Genomic DNA, 18,166 nt, shown 5'->3' with positions numbered 1-18,166 from the left:
ACATTAAGGTCATATGTATAAATTTTTAACGTCTTTCCAGAGTGTTTATTCAGCTATAAAATAAAAATAAATTTACAAATGAATCACAAACAAAACCACCAAAGCATGTAAAATTCTAATTAACAATATTTTAGCATGGTGGATGATTAATTGGAAATAAATCATAATTTTGAACATAAATTTTTTAAATGTTCATCCGTTAGATTTTTAATCTTTTAATTTCTTATCTTTTTGACTTCAATAATATTGTACTTTTATTCTTTTTACAGGATTCTAGGGCATTGCAACATAAAATTAATAATGGTAAGTTTATGGTTGCTAGGTAAAAATAAGTCAGACTTCAAACTTAATCAAAATCCCCTTAACAACTTACTGCCTCTTTTAATAGTGTGTGATTTAATAACACTGAAGTTGTATTTTCCACTTAATATAATGTCATTAAAAATTCATTGTTAATAAAAATGTATATTAAATAGATACCTAATTCAAATTTTCTCTTAGAAACAAAAGATCTATTGCATATGTTACATCACTTTGTAGGAAAATATAACAAATTGATACATCTAGGTGTGTGATAAAGTTTCAAGAATTCTACCAAATTAAAATGTAAATAAATTCTGTTATTTTTTAAATAAGCTTTATTTAAGCTTTATTGAGGTATAATTTTCATAAAACACAACTCACCAATTGTAAGTATACAATTTAATATGTTTGAACTTTATAGTTGTTTGAATACTAAAATAATTATAAGATGTTTCAATTACCACAAAAAACAATTCCACTGTACCCTTCTGCAGGCAGCTTTATATTTTGCTCTTATCTTCTGGCAGTCTCTGATCTGTGTTCTGTCATAATAGTTTGCTTTTCTTAGAATTTAACATACATTAAATCAAACATATGTAGTGGTTTGTATATGGCTTCTTTCACATAGCTTAATAAAGATTCAATCCTGTTATTGCCTGTCTGTTTTTTGTTCTTTTTTTTCCTTTCCTTTTTGCTGAATAGTAATCCATTCTATAACAGGATTTGTTTCTCCATTCACGTGTTGATGACTATTTACATTCTTTTCAGTTTTGATGGTAAAGAATAAAGCTGTTATTCACATATGCATAAACAGCTTTGTGTGATCATATTTTTTTCTGGATCTTAGGGTATGTTAACTTTACAAAAACATGCAAAGTGTTGTCAAAGTGGCTGGAGCAGTATGCACTCCCACCACAAACATAAGAGTTCCCCTTCTCTACTATCTTATCAGCTCCTGGTATTGTGAATTCTTTTGTATTTTTAATTTTAGACATTCTAGTGGATAAGAAATTTGGAGTGATTTTAATTTCATGAGAAATGATGTTCACATTTTCCTGATATTTGTAAATGTTCTTTAGTAAAATTTGAACTCAAATATGTACCCATTTTTATTATTGGGTTTGTGTTTTCTTAATATGGAGACATTTTTTATATATTCTGAAAGTAATTTTATCAGATATATATTTTACGAATATAGTCTGCATTTGTGGCTTGACATTTACTCTTCTTTTTTTTTTGAGACTGAGTTTCACTCTTGTCACCCAGGCTGGAGTACAATGGCATGATCTCAGCTCAGTGCAACCTCTACCTTCTGGGTTCAAGTGATTCTCCTGCCTCAGTCTCTGGAGTAGCTGGGACTTCAAGCATACGCCTCTACGCTTGGCTAACTTTTTTGTATTTTTAGTAGAGATGAGGTTTCACCATTTTGGCCAGGCTGGTTTCTTGACCTCAGGTAATCCACCCGCCTCAGCTTCCCAAAGTGTTGGGATTACAGGGGTGAGCAACGGGCTGTCATTTACTCTTAACAGCACCATTTTAAGAACAAAGTTTTAAATTTTAACAAAATACCATGTATTAATTTTTTTTCTGGTAAATTCTTCATTTTGTAGCCTATCTAAGAAAACTTGCACTTTTTTGGAAGTTTTATGATTTTGGCTCTTACTTTTCTGTCCGTGGTCCTCTCTAGTTAGTTTTTGTTCCTAGAGTAAGAGAAGGGTTCAGTGCCTTCCAGTTGAGCTAAAACCAGCTGTTGATTATTTGTTTCTCTTTGCATTACCTTGAACAATAATATCAACAGAAATATACACCTGAGTATATTTCTGGATTCTTTTTTCTCTTTTCCTCTGTGTATTTAAACCTATGTCAAAACCAAACTGTCTTAATTATAGTTTTTTTTTTTTTTTTTTTAACTAAGTCAAGTCCTATACTTGGTTACTTTTATTCAAAATGGTTCTGGTTAGTTTAGTTCTGAGGACTAAGCTCTGATTTTTCATCCTGTCCAAATTCCTATCTAAGGGGTCCAGGGAGTCATGCCCTACAAACCATAAATTCTCATCAGATGGGTTTTATTTGACCCTGTATATGGTGACTTGCTTTCCAATCTCACTCTGGCATAGCAAGGAAGAAAATCAAAATGTTTTACCCTAAGATGTATTTCCTTGCCATACCTTGAAATTGCCCTGCAAAGTCTCTTGTGGGAAAAATCCACGTTCTATAACCCCTTTCTGCTTTGTTTCCCCCCACCTCCTCCCTCCCCTCCTTTAACAACAACAAAAAAAAGGTTTTATTTTTTCTTTGTCTTTATGACTTAAAAAAAATAAATTCTCATATAGCACGGGCTAGGACCTGCAATGCAACAGTGAATGGAAGTGCTAAAAGTGGATATTGTTGCCTTGACTCTGATATTTGCGATTAAAAAAAGTGAGTATTCAACTTTGTATTATAATGAGTTATAAAAAATTAGTAGTTTTTAAAATATATGCCTGTTATTAGTTTGAAAAAGTTACCTATTATAATTAATTTGTTGAGAGTTCTTACCATAAATTTGTATTAACTTTTGTCAAGCTGTTTTCAGTGTATGTTGTGATGATCATATGGACTTTTTTTATTTTTAGTTTGGTAATAAGCATTGTGAAGTATATTGATTGATTTGCAATTGTTAGATATAGTGAACTTCCAGTCTATGTCAGTATGTTCAGCTCTCTTATTCTTTACTTCTCCGTTTTAAAGTTTAACTTCTTTGTAGTTTCAGTAAACAACCTTTTCCACCAGTTCTCATCAGTAGTTCACATCTGTTCCCCCAGTCCCCTGCTCCATCCTGACTTATCCTGGTCACCTGCTCAGGTTACCTGATCCAGTCACCTGCTTTGAGCCCTGGCTAACTGCTCTTACCAGCCCATAACTGTCCTTCCCACCAAACTACCCATGCAGCCACTCCAGCTCATACCCCTGCTCCCTTTAAAAATAGCCAACTGGGATTAATCTAGATGGTGTGGTCTAACTCTAGCCAATAGGGGAATGACACAGCAGCAGGGACGACCTCGGTCAGGAATAAGTACCACTTTCCCTCCCTGGTCCAGGTGTGCACTCGCCACTGTTTCATCTTTGAGCTGTACCCTTCTATAGAAGTAAATTGCCTTGCAGATGAAATTTATATTTGAGTACTGCTTCTTTTGAGTCATTGAAAATTTTACATATGACACAACATTAAACCAATTTTGCATTCCTAGAGTAGTTACTAGTACTATTTGGTACTCATATATCATCTTACTTATTTTTTATTAATTGCCAGATTTGATGATTTAAAATGTTACTATATGTTTACCTAAGCTCATGTGAGATAATAGCTTATAGTTTTCTTCTAATGGCTTTGTCTAGTATTACTGTCAGAATAAAGTGGGTCTCATAAGATGAATTAGGAAATGCTTCCTACTCATTTCTTCAGAAACGTTTGTATAAAATTTATAATAGCACTTCCTTAAATATTTACTATGTCTTCATTTGTATTATTTATTTTTAAAATATTGTGAATTAGCATATAAAGCCATTGTGTTTTGAGATTTTCTTTGTGAGATTTTTAACAGCAAATAAATTTCTTAATTGATACAGAGTTGTTCAGACTATTTTTAAATGAACTTTGATAATACATGCCTTTCAAGGAATTAGTTCATTTCATCTATGCCATCAAATTTAATGTCATACTGTTATTTATAATATATTGTCATTATATTTTTAACTTCTGTAAGAAATGTTTTCATTTCTGATATAGGTAAATTTAATTTCTTATTTTCTTATTTTCTTCTGAGTTATATAGGTTTACAAATTTGATTCATTTTTTCAAAGAACCGTCATTTGATTTCATTTTATCTATTGGTTTTCTGATTTATATTTTATTATTTTTATAAGCTATGTTTATTATTTTTTCTTCTACTTTTTAAAAATTTAACTCACTCTTGTTTTCCAGTTTTTAAGGGAAAGCTAATTTATTCTTAGTTATTTTTCAATACAAGTATTTTTTACTTTAAAGCATTGCTTTTGCTTCATTAGATAGTTTGCTATGTTTTTCTTTTCCTTTCATTTTATTCAATGTATTTTCTAATATACATCCTAATTACTCCTTTGATCCATCTTCTTTTAATACTATGCTTTTAAATTTTCAAAAATTTGGGGATTTTAGAGCTTTTTCAAAAATTTGGAGATTTTAGTTCTGAAGTTTAGAGATTTTAGATCTTCTGATTTGTGTGATTTCTGACACCAATTTGCTATCATTTTTATAACTGTTCTTCTGCATGTCTTTTTTTCTGTTTCTGATAAGTTTTCTGTTTATCATTTATTTTCAGCAATTTGATTATGATGCGCTTTGCTAGAGTTCTATACACTTATTTTGTGCCTCAATCACTGAGCATCTTGTACTTGTGGATTTAGAGTTTTCTATTTCTTCACATATATTTGTAATCCTCTTCTTATGAAAGTCCAGAAATGTGTGTTAGTTTGCTGATATTTTTCCATATGTCACAGGATGCTCTAGTGAACTTTTAAAAACATTTTTGTCCTTTATTTTACATATGTTGTTTCTCTGTACTCAATTTTATATAGATTTTTCCTTCTGGAATATTCTTCTTTTAATCTTATCCAATATATAATTTTTCAGATATCATATTTTTCATTTACAGCATTTTCAGTTTTTACAAACTATTTATTTTTCATATCATAGTGATCAGGTTTTCCTCTATATTCTTTAGCATATAGAATATATGTATTTCTTGAACAAATAGAATATATTTATAATGATTCTACTAGCTTTTGAAATCTTTTGATTGCTAAATTCATCCTCTCTATGATTTTTGTGTCTGTTTCTATTAGTTGTCCTTTGATGAGTAGACATATGCTCCTGCTTTTTCACGTCTTAGTTCATTTATGTTGCTATAGCAGAATACCATAGACTGGATAATATCTAAAGAATAAAAATTTCCTTTCTCAGAGCTCTGGAGGCTGGAAAAGTCAAGACCAAAGTACTCACCTGTTTGTTTTTGGTGAGGTCTGGTCTTTGTTTTTAAGATGGCACCTTGAAAGCTATGTCCTCCAGATGGAAGGGATTCAGTGTCCTTGTATAGCAGAAGAGTGAAAAACAAAGGAACTCTCTCCATTAAGCCCCATTATAAGAGCACCTAATTCCTTTCATGATTACTGGGTCCTCATGGCCTAATCATTGGTTAAAGATCCCACCTCTTAATGCAGCAACACCTGAATTTTGGAAGAGACACATTTAAACCAAGCAACGGGGCTGGTAATATTTGTTTGGATGCTAAACATTGTAAAATTTACATTTTTATTTGCTTGATTGTGTTGAGTTTTTTTAGAGAGAGTTAGATTTTGTTCTGGCACAGAACTAAGTGACTTCTAAGTAGTTAGATATCTGTGAGGCTTGCTTTTTAAAGCTTTGTTGGGGTGGGTATACATTAGGCTACTTAGGCAAAGTTCTTTTGAAGACTATTGAATGCTTCCCTAGTTGGAATTTCTTCCCCTCTGACTAGTGGAAATATACAATATTTTCACTTTTCTGTTTACTCCAGAAATTGCTCTGCCTATTTTTTCGTGTGTGTGTGTGTGTGTGTGTGTGTGTGTGTGTGTGTGTGTGTGTTTCCCCACCTGGCCTAGAAGAGTTACCTCTTAACCACACACATGTCAATATACTCAGCCAAAGACTAAAGAGTATATTTACACAGATACCTGGAGCTTTCCTATGCAACGCCCTTTTCTTTTGTATTCTACACTACAAACTTTAGCATTTCTGCCCTTTGGAATCTTGGAGTCTCCTCAACTCAGAAATGGTGAGAGTATAAATTAGTTCAACCATTGTGGAAGAAAAAGTGGCAATTCTTCAAGGATCTAGAAACAGAAATACCATTTGACCCAGCAATCCCATTACTGGGTATATACCCAAAGGATTATAAATCATTCTATTATAAAGACACATGCACATGTATGTTTACTGCAGCACTGTTTACAACAGCAAAGACTTGGAACCAATCCAAATGTCCATCAATTATAGACTGGATAAAGAAAATGTGGCACATATACACCATGGAATACTATGCAGCCATAGAAAAGGATGAGTTCATGCCCTTTGCAGGGACATGGATGAAGCTGGAAACTATCATTCGCAGCAAACTGACCCAAGAACAGAAAACCAAACACTGCATGTTCTCACTCATAAGTGGGTGTTGAACAATGAGAACACATGGATACAGGGAGGGGAACAACACACACTGGGGCCTGACGGGGTGTGGTGGGTCTAGGGTAGGGATAGCAGCAGGTGGATGGACTGGGGAGGGATAACATTAGGGGAAATACCTAATGCAGATGATAGGGGATGGATGCAGCAAACCACCGTGGCATGTGTATACCTGCATAACAAACTTGCACAATCTGCACATTTACCCCAGAATTTAAAGTATAATAAAAAAAATTCATTTCTTTTTGGGTTTCACTTTTTTTTTTGCTTATTCTGGAAACTGCCTTTAGACAGTCAGCTGGTGCTTTCTTCAGGCTCACTTTGTTTTCCTGTTTTTTCCTAGGAATCAAATTCCTCTGCCACTTGTTTTCTAACATATGAAAATCATTTGTTTCATCTATTTGTCTATGTTTTTAAAAGACAGGAAGTTAAGTATTTTCCCTTTTACTTTATCTCATTCCAATGTTTGATTGGCTGCCCACAATTTTATATTTGCTTTTTGAACTAGTACAAAGCTTTGTTTGCACAGTGTACAGTGTTTTCTGGCCCTGGATTAGTATAAGTTTGATTATAGGCACACACATCTGAGAAATCATATAGATATAGTATAATTCCATAATGTAATGGTCTATGTCATGCAGAGTATTAATTATGTGAATACATAAAATTTTAAAACCTGGAAAAACTTCATGGAGCCTGTATTAGTCTGTTCTCATGCTGCTGATAAAGACATACCCAAGACTGGTCAATGTACAAAAGAAAGAAGTTTAATGGACTTATAGTTCCACATGGCTGAGGCCTCACAATCATGGTAGAAGGCAAAAAGGAGCAAGTTGCATCTTACATGAATGGCAGCAGGCAAAGAGAGAGAATTTGTGCAGGAAAACTCCTCTTAATAAAACCATCAGATCTCATGAGACTTATTCACTATCACAAGAACAGCAGGGGAAATACTTGTCCCCATGATTCAATTACCTCTCACTGGGTCCCTCCCGTAACACATGGGAATTCAGTATGAGAATTGGGTTGAGACACAGCAAAACCATGTAAGAGCTCCAAGAACATTTCTGTTGGGTAGTGAAGGGGAAGGCAAGAAGGTGACTATTTCATTAGGTGCTTTTGAACAGTAAACATAAAAACATTAATTTGAGCAAGACTTTTCAGAGAAATACTGAATCTCAATGGAAGAAATTGTTATGTTATACCTATCAATATGAAACAATTAGAATATAGTTTCCCCTAACTTGTCATTAAAGCTATTATCGTAATTTTGATACAGAATTACTTACTTTCAGGATAGACAGGATATCACGAAGAGATCTATTCTCAGAACAATCAATGTTTCTTGCTTCCCAAGAATCAATATTCTTTACGTGAATAATTAATTTTTTGCAATTATTTCTGAGTATATATATATTCTCCTAAAGATTTTTGGTAAAATAGAAGTAATTATTTGGTTTTAGAAGGGGCACAAAAATATCAAAAGATAACTTTCAGTAAAATATTGAAATATGGTACTCTTTCCCTCACTCTCTAAGGCAGGATTTTATAAGATTCTGTAAGATAAAAATTTATCCTATGGAAAAAGTGATGTAAAAATAATGCAAAGAAATAATAGGAAAAAGCTATTGTGCAAATAATACAAATCAGTTAAATGAGGTTTTTTTCAAGAACAGTTTTCCTTCCTAGGCTTTGCATTTTCAAAATCAGGAGAAAAGATGTATAGTATTTTTTAGGTAGAATAGAGAGTTGCAGCAAGTTAACAAAAATGGGTCATTTATACGGCAAATAAAATTTTCTAAATGAAATAAATAAGCATGTTAACCTAAATCATTAAGAAATGTTATGATTTATAATTAGATATACCATGGAGCCTAACATTATTACACAGTTTGAATAGAGTTATAAGTAACAATTACAAATTTTTAAAATTTAAATAAAAATTTCTACTTGCTATATGACAACATAAACAATGTTTGTCTCCCTGTCAAAATGATCACAATTGCTCTTTGAGGATACACAAGGCAAGCTCAGTTATATTCAACTTGGAACTATTGCTTATCATAATGACAATGATGCAGAATCTCCTTTCTGGGTCCATGACCCTGAGTGTCAGCTAATAACCCTGCAATGAAAGATAGCACTAATAAATACATAAAGTGACTTCTGTGCTCCGAAATACTCTCTTGATGTGTGACACTTGGCAGTATAGTATTAAAGAATTATTGTACCAGTGATGTATTGCAATAGAACATCACCAGAGAGTCATTTCCTGGGTGATGTATGGCGCCTTCTCAGGGTCTTGGAGATCTAAGAATGCATTTCAGAAGCCAGACCATGGGCCTATTTGAAGAATACAATGGATTTTTTCTAATAATTTTAAGATTGCAATGAGTATCTATGATAGCTGTAATCTCAGGCAATCCTAACTCATAAATAATGCATTTTGCCTGATAGGTATATCATATATCATATATCATATATCATATGTGTGATTATTGATGTGATTATGGTCCAGGAGATTTATGTAAGCAGTATCTATGAATGCAGGAAAAAGTTTTCATAGCAGTTTAGACTTACTGTGGGGGAGATATGATACAGTGTAGAATTTTTAACTTTAAAATAAGTTTTGAAGCTTCTCTTCCCAAACCTTAAAGCCTTACATATTTATTTTGAGGGTAAAACTAAGAATAGCACAGAACAAATAAGGACAAATGTGAACCATTTTGTATGCTTAGCAAAATATGAGATATATAAAGGTTGTGAATTCTGTCTGGGCTTTTCCACAGCTGCTCAGATATAACATTATTATACAGTCTGGATTTTTTTGTGCCAAGATAGCCAGAGTGTAATAAATTCAGTCAAACTGAATGCTCTGATTTAAATGGGTTCATCAGAATCTGTGAATAAAGGTATAAGCTATATCCTGCGTGGAAAAGACGGAGTTTCGCTCTTCTTACCCAGGCTGGAGTGTAATTGCGTGATCTCGACTCTAGGTGAAGGTTTAGTGGTGGTAGGCAGACCTCGAAATCTAGCCCATCCTCTGCTCTACGAGTTTCTGATATGGGGATCCAGCTTAGAAGAAGTTAAGACATTTTTCTAGTTTTTCTAAATGAGGGTGATTTTTGGTTTTTGACTCCCCCAGAAGGAGTAGACTTTTGTAATTTTAACAGAAAGCCAATCAACCCCTTACCTCTCCCTGTTTCTCCATACTTTCTATGTTTAATAATTTCATATATTCACCCATGAACTCTATTTTGAGCTGTAGCTTGGCTATTTGCCTGTGGGGGCCATTAAATTCGTAGAGAAGGGAAAAAACACAATGGTTATTTGCATTGGTAAAAAGCATTCAACGGATCCAATTTAACCTCCTTTTTTTCTTAAGACTCGTATTATTCAGTAACCACTTAGGAGTCGGAAAAGATTTGGATGTCTCAGTTCCTAACCTGAAAAGTTGTCTACATCTTCCCACGTATCTGTTACACTACTTCTTATGTGACTTTCCTCTAACCTTAATGATCCTTGAATTTCTGATGGCTATCTAAATTGGTTTATTTTCCTTTTCAGCTTACCTTAATACATGCCCTGTTTTAGAAGCCTGGATTCCCTAGGTGAACTGAACAAGGCCCTTGGTTCATAATGTAATCGGGGTAGCTACAGCCGGATTCCCTGGTTCCCACACCCTGAGTTAAACACCGGGCTGCCTGGGTGAAAACCAGTTCTAACCGCTAGGCCACCACAAAAGCAGAGTGGCTGCAGCCGGAAATTAGGCTCTTGGCCTTCCTAATCCCAAAAAGTCGGGAAAGAGGCCTTGGCGGCGCAGTGAGTGCTACAGCTCAAATAGAACTCGTGGAACCAAAGAGTGTGCAATAGTGCGATTTATTGGGCAGAGTGAAAAGACAACTTCCATACCCGTAGAAGGGGACCAGGAGAGAGAGTGCCGCGCATGATCCAGAGGCTTGGGCTTTTACTTCTCAGTTATTCCTTCCCCGTTCATGTTCTCGTCCAATGAGAGGGATTCTTTCAAACCTCCACTGGATTAATAGATCTTTGAATCCTTTACCGGATTGGCTCCTGTTTTACAACCCTGAGTCACAGAGCCCCCACCTCCAAGAGCCAGACACCGGAAAATGGAAGATAAAGCCCCTCCCTAGCCTGCCAGAGACAAGAAGGTGGGAACAAAGGGCCCTAGCCTGCCAGAGGTGGGAAAGCAGAAACAAAGGGCCCTAGCCTGCCAGAGGTGGGAAAGCAGAAACAAAGGCCCCTAGTGGGCCAGAGGCGGGAAGTCCCTCTAACACAGTTCCTCAGTAACTGTGTTTAGACTCAAGTGTCATTGCTTCTCATTTTAGGAAAATCTAGGATGGTATTCCAAACTTTAAAAATTTCGATGCATCATGGGGATGTGTCAAAGTGGTACAGAACTTACAGCTGGAGTTTGGTCTAGAGGCTTCTTATTTTGCAGTACCCCTCTCTTTGGATCAAAACAGGGTGTGTAGATGCCTACAGAAGATGCAGAGATACTGTAGCAGCAAGAGATTGTTAAAGACTGAGAGAACCGGTATTTTTTTCTTTTATCAAGAGTATAAACATATTTTAATATTCTTAAAACTACTACAATTGTTCCAGTGCATATGGGCTGGCTATCAGCCAATCTGGAACTGTGTTAGTTCTTCTACACCAGATCCTTCTCCTATGTATAGTTTACTTCTATTTATTTGCTAACATTCATCATTCTTCCATTTTCTTATCTTAGAAAAATCTTAATTCCTCTTATAATTAAAAATTGGGAGCCAATTTCTTTCTTTTTATAAACTTTTTTTAGATTTTTCATAATTTAATTTGGATTTTTCTCTTACACAATGGAAGAGCCCTAATACACATTCTACCCACTGAAGAATTTGATCTAGATTATATATTTTATCTTTACTATTCCAATTTCTCCCTGTACATTTATTTTTCTGTTCTGTACCGTCGTTTGTATCTTATAATTTTCCTGTATCCTTTCCAAGATCCTTTCCAAGCCCACAGCGTAGCAAGCAGATTCTGTGCATGAGTCATAATTTGCTGACACCAAGAATAAATTTGGGGACATGCAGCTAAAAGTAGGCAAGTTAGAAAGGTAGAATTATAGTCCATGTGATAAGTAGTAAGAACTGGTCATTACATTCCCTAGGATAGATTATATCTAAACTAGATACAGCAAACTGTGACCCATGACCTAAGTTTGTTCCTTGTCTGCTTTTATAAATAAAATATTATGGAACACAGCCATGCCCACTCATTTATATATCATATTTGGCTATCATTGTACTATAATGGCCAGGTTGAGTAGCTATGATAGAAACTACATGGCCTTCAAATTCTTAAAGATTCACTACCTGGTCTTTTCTAGGAAGCATGCCAGCTCCTGGTCTCTCCCTAAGGTTTCAATATTGTCTACATCTACCAATTTCATATATAGAGCCATGAACTCAACTTTGAGCTGCAGACTTCAGTATAAAACTGCTTATTTTATGATTCTATCTAGATATCATGTGAACATTTCAAATGTTGAATAAATGAATAAAAAAATCTTCACTCTAATATTTTCTCTCCCCCATCACATGCCTGTTTTCAACAAAACAGTCTTTTATAACTTAAAAAATAATATATAAATGCACTGATTATAATGTTCTCTATGACCAGGATTCAGCTTAAATATCATTTTTTCCATGAGCTCACCATAACTTTTACATTAAGATTAAAGACCTTTTTCCTACATCATCTTGCTGCTTTTATAAATGTTTTCATTGTTATATATTTCATATTCTCATTTTCACTCTTCTTCTATTTTTTTCCTGGCTAGGCTGTGAGCCCCAGGAGTAAAGGAAATCTGTTTAAGGTATATATAGATTGCATTATAATAGTAAATACTTAATAAATATCTGTTGCATGTATAAATATTGCTCAAAAGTATCCCATCTCTTAAAACATATTATTCAGCAGCTACTTATTGTTTTCACTGTTGGGTTTTAAAGAGTTGTATTTGAATTAAATCGTTTCTGTTATAATAAATATACTCTTGGGAAGTCTAAGCCTTAGTTACATAAAAACATAGGAAGTTTTATTAGCATAAACCATCCACACTGAAGCAAATTATTTAGAAGGAAATTATTTAGTTTCTGAAACAATCATCAGATAACTTTAAACAGTTATCACATATTTTCTTGTTAAATAATATAATAAGAGTATGATGGTCTACATATTCTGCCTTGTAGTCTTTAGAAAATTGAACTACAGATATATATTATACAGATATATTCCTCGACTTATGGTGGGGATATGATCCAATAAATCCATTCTAAGTTGAAAATGTATTTAATACATCTACTCTAATATTACACCTTAGCCTAGCCTACCTTAAATGTACCCAGAACACTTACGTTAGCCTACAATTGTGGAAAAGTTGTTGGCAACACAGCATACTGTATAGTATCAATTGTTCACCCTGGGAACTGAGGCTTAATGCTGCTGACCGGCATTGTAACAACTTAGCATACCGTATATCATTAGGCTGAGAAAATACCAAAATTCAAAATTCAAGTATGGTTTCTACTAAATGAGTATTGCGTTGCACCATTGTAAAGTGCAAAAATCGTATTAGGTTGGTGCGAAAGTAACTGCCGTTTTTTGCCGTGAGCTGCTGAAAAAAAGAGCTCAGTCAAGTAACTTTTGCTCTTTTTCTCATTTCTATTACCTACTTTTAAAAGTATTTCTAGGATGCATGCTAAACAATAATATTTGCACACACTCAAATAAACATGGCATTAAAGTTTAACATCAGGAATTTGGAAACACAGTAGTAAAGATAAATATTATGATAGAGGATATGATTATAAAAGGAATAAATGTGAGTTTATGAAAGTCATGTCAGTTCTTAACAGATGTATATTCAAATATTCTTTTCTGTTGTGGCAGGATAGGATACATTAAGAATAGATTATAATTCAATAAATTTCTTTTCTCAGATTTTAATCCCATGTTTCAAAATTACATTTTCATCTCAAGTTCCCTAATTTGACAAATTTACCATGCAAAATGAAAATAGATTATAACAAAATACTTTCTGCAATTATTGTTGCCAGTATTAAAAATAATTTACTGTAAATCTAAGATCTTGTACAAGTCAAATAAAAATATTTTAAATTATTATTTGCATTTGAAAAAATAGTATTGTGTTGGTGATGAATAAAACTATCTTAAACATTTTTGGGATTAGAATTATAAAGCTTAATTCTATTGGATGACTTCTAATAAAAAAGATGGAATCCCCCAAAAGTATTTATTTTTGTTGAAAAAAAATCTTCATTTAACAGCAAATTCTTACTTCAATGTTTGGTTATTTGAAAAACAGCATAAAACATCATCTCCTTTGCTTAACAGCATTTGATTTTGATTATCCCTTCTAAAACCTTGACTATTTTTACAAAATACATATATTTGAACAGAGATGTGACACAATCACTTTGATGCAAAAAAAGCTAAGAGTATCTGACATTCAGAAATGTTGGCATTAGTAATTTTAGTAGTTATATATTGTCATTAAATATTTACTATGTACCAGCTACTATGCTTGACATGAATCACAAAAGTAAAATACCTGACAAATCACTAATCTTCTGACTTAATAGCAGAACAAAGAAGAGACACTGTACAAAAAGTTGCAAAAACTAATTTATTTATGTGATAATAATAGAGCATTATTTTTTGTTAAAATTTCAAACCTCTTCTGCCATTTTTAGACCTTAAAAAGTCACACATATATTTTCATAAGTCAAGAAGGTTTTTAGTGAGTTATTAGTGTGACTTATTTTTATTAAAAGCAAAGACAACAAGGAACAAAATGCATGCCTCATTAGAGAATTTATAATTTACATAGTATCACATTCAAATGTCTTTCACCTTGTTCTAGCTTTTCTATTCTAATTAGATCTGAGTTATTCACATTAACTCTGTGTTGATGCTCTCATCACCATCTCAGTCTTTCTCTAAAGCTAAGCAAGTAGGCTTTATATCCTACTTCTTCCCTATATTTTCGTATGTTTTCAGAAAGAAGAGGTTGTATATGCCTAAATTTAAGAAATTTTACTTGATGAGGTGGTATTGTCATTGCTTTTCTAATGAAATCAAGAGCCAAAGGGGAAAGTAATGATTCTGCAAAACCACATTCAAGGCTGTATTGCTGTAACTTTCCTGAGTTTTAAGGATACAAGTGTCCCACAGATAGTATTACTATGCCAACAGTTTTCTCAGAAGGAAAAAAAAAGTTAAAGTGGCCATCATTGGTGAGACATTATTCAAGGCAATATATTTTACATGCCCTCTTAAACTAACAAAAAGGAAAATATCAACTCATCCAGACATCTGAATTAATTTTGATATGGGAAAAGTTATCAGAGGAACATTGGGGTAACCTTCTTTCATAAATTCCAAAGAAACACAAATAGGCAGAACTTGGTGTTCATACTAAAAAGCAAAAGAACCTTTAGTAATTAAATCTAGGAGTTGCCTCGAGGAGTTGTCAAGCTGGTCTAAGATTAATAAAATATTTTTAGATTGTCTAGGTTCACAAAATAGGCTAGTATTTAAAGAGACAATCCTGATTCCAGCAGATGGCTGTGAGCAAAATTAAAAAAAAAAATGGGAATGACATCAAATGTGGTATGACCTGAGCTGCCTTTAAAAAACTATATACCATTGACTAATTTAAACAACAAAAATTTGGTTTTCACAATTTTAGAGGATAGAAGTCTGAGATCAGTGGTCCAGTAAGGTTGGGTTCTGATGAGAGCTCACTACCTGGCTTAGTCTTTTTCTGGCTACTCTGTGTGCCCCAAGGGTTTTTTTGAATGCATGCACATGAAGAAAAAGTTCTCCCTCTTTTTCTTTTCTTATTAAGCCACCAAGGCTGGTACAGTGGCTCACACCTGTAATCCCAGCACTTTGGGAGGCCCAGGTGGGCAAAATATTTGAGGCCATGAGTTTGAGACCAGCTTGGCCAACATGGTGAAACCCTGTTTCTACAAAAAATAGAAAAATTAGCCAGGCGTGGTAGTGCATGCCTGTAAACCCAGCTATGTGAGAGGCTGAGTCATGAGAATAGCTTGAACCTGGGAGGTAGAGATTGCAGTGAGCCAGATTGCACCACTACACTCCAGCCTGGGAGACTCTGTCTCAAATAAAAAATAAAAATAAAAATAAATAAATAAAGCAACCAACACTATAAGATTAGGACCCCACATTTATAACCTCATTTAAACTTAATTACTTCATTAAAGGCCCATCTCTAACATAGTAATGTGCGATTTAGGGCTTCAACATAGAATATTTTTGTGGATAAACAATTCAGTAGAGTGAATTCCAGCATTAGAACCCCCAAAATTGTTCTTATTATATGCAAATTTTCCAACAGCCCAAAAAGCTTAACTTACTCTATATCAACTCTAAAGTCTAAAGTCCAAAGCTGCATCTAAACAACACCTAAATTAGACATTGGAGAGATTTGAGGTACAATTCATCTTGAGGCAGAATTCTCCAGCTGTGAACCATGAAACCAGTTATGTGTTTCTAAAATAAGTTATGTACTTCTAAAATACAATGGTGGACAGACCTAGGATGGACATTCCCATTCCCAAAGAAATAAGTCAGAAGCAAGAAAGAGGTGACAGTTCCCAAGCAAGTCAGAAACCTAGCAAGGTAAATTCCATTACATCTGAAGCCTCGAATGTAATTTTCTTTGGTTTGATGCTCCGCCCTTTAAGGCCAGTGTCCCCTCCATAAAACAAGGCAGGAGTCACACCCATGCAGCTCTGGCAGACCAGTGTCCCACATCCAAGGCTCTGTCAAGGAGTCAAAACCCCAAAGCTTCAGAAAGAGCCTGTCTGGCCTCTTGAAACCAAGGTGGCGGCCCTGATAATCTCTGAATTGCCCATGGGGACACTTTTTCCTCTACTTAAAAAATATCCATGTTTGTAGCTAAATAACTCCATCACCTTATTCTTCAAATTCCAGAAGTCTGACAACCTTTATTCGTATTATCCCATTTTCATCCACTTCAGTTTAAACTGACAGTGTTTCTGTTGATTTAACCCCATTAGTTCTTTATTGAGTGATAGTCCAGCCACACCTTTGGGGTTCTCTTCAAAACATGCTTTCTTTTTTCCCCCCCACCATAAAATTAGGCCGAGGATTTACCAACACTTTAAATTCTGATTCCCTTTTTTCTTAGCAATTCTTTCTTCAGTTCATATCTCTCCATTTACATTTTCCCCTATACGCAGTCAGAAATAACCAAGCCACTCTTTCAATACATTGCTGAAAAAAATCTCCTCAGCTAAATATCTGATTTCATTGCTAGCCGGTTCTACCTTTCACAAAATAGTAGAAAAAAGTTCAACCAAGTTCTCTGCTATATATTTTTAATAAGGATCACTTTTGTTTTAGTTTATTATCATGTGTGACTCATTTTTGTCTGAGATCTCAGTACAATCACCCTTAAAATTCGTATTTCTAACGTGGACCTCAAAACTCTCTCAGCCTTCACCCATTTACCCATTTCTAAAGCTGCTTTCACATGTTTACATCTTTGTTATGTCAACATTCCACTTCTCAGTGCCAAAATCTGAATTACGGCTCTCCAGAGAAATGGAACCACTAAGGGTGTGTGTGTGTGTGTGTGTGTGTGTGTGTGTGTGTGTGTGTGTGTAAAGAAATTTATTATCAGAAATTGGCTTATGTGATTATGGTGGCCGAGAAGTCTCAAGATCTGAAGTTGACAAGCTGAAGACCCAGGAATGCCAGTGTTTAGTTCTATTCCATGCCTGAAGACCGGAGAACCAGCAGAGACAATGGTATAAGCTGTAGCCCAAAAACAGACAGCATTCTTCTGGGACCCAGGGAATACTGAAGTTTTGATTTCAGTCTGAAGGCTAGAAGAGACCAATGTTTCAGCCCCAAGCAATCAGACAGATGGAATTGCCTCTTATTATTCAGAAATTCAGCCATTTTGTTCAAATAAGCGCTTCACATTGAGAAGATGGAGGCCACCCATATTAGGGAGGACATACTGTTTCACTCAGTCTACCAATTCAAATACTCATCTCATCCAAAAACAAATTCATAGGCAAACACAGAATAATATTTGAACAAATATCTGGACATCATGTTGCTTACTCAAGTTGACACATAAAAATAATCATAATAGAATGTATTTTTTTTTCTTTTTTATGATTCGGTCTCCATAGAGACTGCCAAAAATTGCCAACGCCGACTATATTTCAAGTCGTCATGGCGGGGGGTATTGGGAAAAGTTTTCAATTAGCAATAATCGCACCTCGGATAAACCTCATTGACTATAATACTGCCACTGCACAAAGCTGGAATGTATTTTTACCTTAACTTTTTTGGCTATCTTTTGCTCTTCTTTTTGTAGTTTCCTAAGGTGAAAGGTTAGGTTATAGATTTGAGATACATGTTTTTTTCCTAACATAAGAGTTTATAGCTATAAATGTCTTCTAAGCACTGCTTTCGCTGCATGCCATACATTTTGATAAGCTGTATTTTCATTTTTATTCAGCTCAAAATGTTTTC

At 34.4% G+C, this 18,166-nt stretch overlaps 1 non-coding gene across 1 annotated transcript; it reads right to left on the bottom strand.

The window, feature by feature from the left end:
• Positions 1-17,811: 17,811 nt before the first annotated feature.
• Positions 17,812-17,954, bottom strand: LOC135274127 (U4 spliceosomal RNA). Its single transcript, XR_010341921.1, has one exon. It is a non-coding gene; the product is annotated as a U4 spliceosomal RNA (small nuclear RNA).
• Positions 17,955-18,166: the final 212 nt, after the last annotated feature.

This window comes from Aotus nancymaae, unplaced genomic scaffold, assembly GCF_030222135.1.
Source record: "Aotus nancymaae isolate 86718 unplaced genomic scaffold, 86718_ANA_hifiasm-v0.15.2.pri h1tg000010l, whole genome shotgun sequence".
Lineage (NCBI taxonomy): Eukaryota > Metazoa > Chordata > Mammalia > Primates > Aotidae > Aotus > Aotus nancymaae.
Note: the sequence above shows the minus strand (reverse complement) of the source record. Positions and strands in the feature narration are given on the sequence as shown.